The sequence below is a fragment of the Saccopteryx bilineata genome, chromosome 8, assembly GCF_036850765.1.
Source record: "Saccopteryx bilineata isolate mSacBil1 chromosome 8, mSacBil1_pri_phased_curated, whole genome shotgun sequence".
Lineage (NCBI taxonomy): Eukaryota > Metazoa > Chordata > Mammalia > Chiroptera > Emballonuridae > Saccopteryx > Saccopteryx bilineata.
In genome coordinates this window covers 23,487,457-23,490,800 of record NC_089497.1, presented here as the reverse complement: position 1 = coordinate 23,490,800, position 3,344 = coordinate 23,487,457, and the positions used below count along the sequence as shown (strand labels likewise).

The 3,344-nt window shown below is 40.3% G+C and overlaps 1 non-coding gene across 1 annotated transcript; it reads right to left on the bottom strand.

Moving 5' to 3' along the window:
* Positions 1–1,990: 1,990 nt before the first annotated feature.
* On the bottom strand, positions 1,991–2,066 carry TRNAT-GGU (transfer RNA threonine (anticodon GGU)). Its single transcript has one exon. It is a non-coding gene; the product is annotated as a tRNA-Thr (tRNA).
* Positions 2,067–3,344: the final 1,278 nt, after the last annotated feature.

Below are 3,344 nucleotides of genomic sequence, written 5' to 3'. Positions count from 1 at the left end.
AATTACAATTAAACCAGATTTTGACCTTTATAGTAGTCTCAGTTAGTTTGTGACTGAATCCTGTCATGACTTTTATTAATTGTTCATTCATTAATAACAGCAATGTGTTCAGGACCCATGTGTGCTAGGTGCTGAGGGATGCAAAGATGAACATTCTTCCTCCCTTAGATCATCTCACTGTCTAGTAGGTGGGATGGAAATATTAAAACATCATACAAAGTTCAAATGCAGTGATAAAGATATGTCCAGGACATTAAGATGACCCACCCCAAACATAAATAGGGTTATAGAGAGGCGGAAAATGGAAGGGTGCAGATGAAGTGAATGGGAAACTATACAGAGGGGGGCAAAATTAGGGTTGTAGTTTTTTTTGTGTGGAAAAATAGATAATACAAGAATAAACTCTGTGTTTCACATACTCACAACTGTAAACCACCTTTTGCTGATCCCTGTATAATATGTGGAAGCTTCTCTGAAATTTCTAGACTAGGGATATAAATTTGAGAATCATCTAAGTGGACAAGCTTTCCTAAAGAATGGTTTGCAGTTACAATGTACAAGGATTTGAAAGATCTTTAGTCCTGTTGCATTAGTTATCTCTGGCTGTATAACAAATTACTCCCAAATTTATCAGTTTAAAAGACTTTTTTTTTTAATCTCACACATTTTCTGAGCACCAGGAATCCAAGAGTGGTTTAACTCACTGGTTCTGCTTCCATGTATTTTACAAGTCTGCAGACAAGTTATCACCTGAGTCATCTAAGACTCTACAGGTAGAGGGACCACTTCCAGGTAGGTCATTTGAATGGCTGCAAATTGCAGTCCAAATTTCCTTCAACACGTAGGCCTCTCCATTAGCTGCCTGAATGTTCTTAGAACTTGGAAGCTGATTTCCATGAAGTAAGGAATCTAATCAAGAGAGTAAGCCTAGAGAGTATCCTCCCCAAGACGATGGCCACAATCTTTGGGGGACATGCCATTGCTTTTACCATATTTTATTTATTAGATGTACTTCCCTAAACCCAACCATGCAACTCACACTTAAGCGGAAAGAAAAAAGGTTTCAAAGAATTTGTGGATGTATATATTTAAAACTACTATATAAATTGTTACAACAAAAAAATCTTGGATCAACTAAAAATATTGTTCTTCTCTTTCAAGTCACTGGAAAAGGGTGGCTGCATTGAAATCTGAAAGACCTAAGTTCCAGAGAGATAACATCTTTTAGTTAAGTTGGTTGGAGCATTGTCCTGAAGTGCAGAGGTTGCCAGTTTGACCCCTGGTCAAGGCATACATAGGAACAGATTGATGTTCTCTTTCTCTCTCTCTACCCCTTCCTCGCTCACTGAAATAAATAAATAAATAAATAAATAAATAAATAAATAAATAAATAATAGAAAAAAAGACTGAAGGCCTGGAATTAGTTGATGAAATTGGAGTAGAAATGATGCTGACATTTTTTTCCTAAATACTTTCTCATTTTTCTTTTTATTGATGACTAATCATAACGAGACCATCATCATCCCTCTTCCTCGAATCAAGACATTTAGTAGCATTCACCTAATTTAAGCCCTTATCTTTTATAACTTTCCTAATTTCTTTTTTGCATGAGCTCAAGGTTAGTAGCCATTGAGGCTTCTTATACCGTATTCCATCCAAGTTTACCACCAGTGAAAAATTTTTTTTTTTGTATTTTTCTGAAGCTAGAAACCGGGAGAGACAGTCAGACAGACTCCCGCATGCGCCCCACCGGGATCCACCCGGCATGCCCACCAGGGGCGATGCTCTGCCCACCAGGGGGCGATGCTCTGCCCCTCCGGGGCGTCGCTCTGCCGCGACCAGAGCCACTCCAGTGCCTGGGACAGAGGCCAAGGAGCCATCCCCAGCGCCTGGGCCATCTTTGCTGCAATGGAGCCTCGGCTGCGGGAGAGAGAGACAGAGAGGAAGGAGAGGGGAAAGGGTGGAGAAGCAGATGGGCGCTTCTCCTGTGTGCCCTGGCCGGGAATCGAACCCGGGACTTCCGCACACCAGGCCGACGCTCTACCACTGAGCCAACCGGCCAGGGCCCACCAGTGAAAATTTTAATCATTGTACTATTATACGATGCCAAGGCTATCTACATTTACAAACTACCAGTGTTAGAATTTTTGTTAGAGTGACCATCATGTAAGACAGGCATGAAAACTAGAGGCTCAGATTTCTCAGGAATGAGAGCCACTCCATCAAGAATTCTACCCAGAAGAGGAGAGGTGTTAGCTGAAGGAGGGTGCACCAGACTGGGTGACAGAAAAGGGGGATGGTTAACTATGAGTTATGGCCTCAAGGTCAACTGCAGCAACAGATTTTGAAGAAGCTCCCCTAAATGAGGCAACATTACTAACAGAAACTAGTGGATGTGTGTGGAACAAATGATGGCAGATACACTTCCAAGACAAAGCACCCATCCACCAACTATTAGTTGCTGATAACTCATGGGTGTATCTTTTATTGGAATTTTATCGAGCTGCTGAAAACAGCCTCACAACGTGTTGCACTCCAAGAAAGGAATGAATAGAACATAGCAGAAATTGTTGGAAAATAATTCTTTGTACTTGAGTTGTAAGAAGAGTTTTTAACTAAGTTCTCTAAAGCGTACATCCTTAAGCAAAAAAAACAAATGGATTTAACTGCACCTAAATGTCATTCAAAGGACACTTAATGGAGAAGCTATTTATTGATATAAAATCGGCATAGTTAATGGACAAAGGTTGATGAAGCACATGGGAGTTACCAGTGGGCAAGTAGCCTTTATCACTCATAGACTTGAAGGTGCCAGAAGAAGGAATGATTATCAGAAGACAGGATGAATTGTATCAGAGGCAGAGGAACGTGACGGAGGAATGCAGCCCCTGCTAAATCAAAGTCTGGAAGAGAGGACGTTAGGGAAATAACTGTTTTTTCTTTCTTTTTCCTTTTTCTTTCTTCCGCTAGCCAGTCACATGTTGGCACCTCCCCTTGTCTGAGCATACTCGAAACCAGAAGGCAGGAGAGCCTGATTGAAACAGTCTAACAAGGTCAACTTTTTGCATCACAAAAGAGGATGGAGAAAAGTTGTAGTTGATTTACAGGAGCATAAACGGATCACTCATGTAAATTAAAATTATGAGTTCAATTCCAGAAAGTGTATTTTAGAAAAATGACAGATGAGTGAAAGATAAAAAAAGTTCCTTCAAAGTAAAAAATTAACAAGTAGTCACATCAGCAGGGATGCAGAATAAGAAGCTCTGTAAAGCCTCTTGGATATGAAAGCAACAAGACCATTGTTAAAATGATCAAAGTTAGCTTTTTTAGAGCTTTAGAAATTG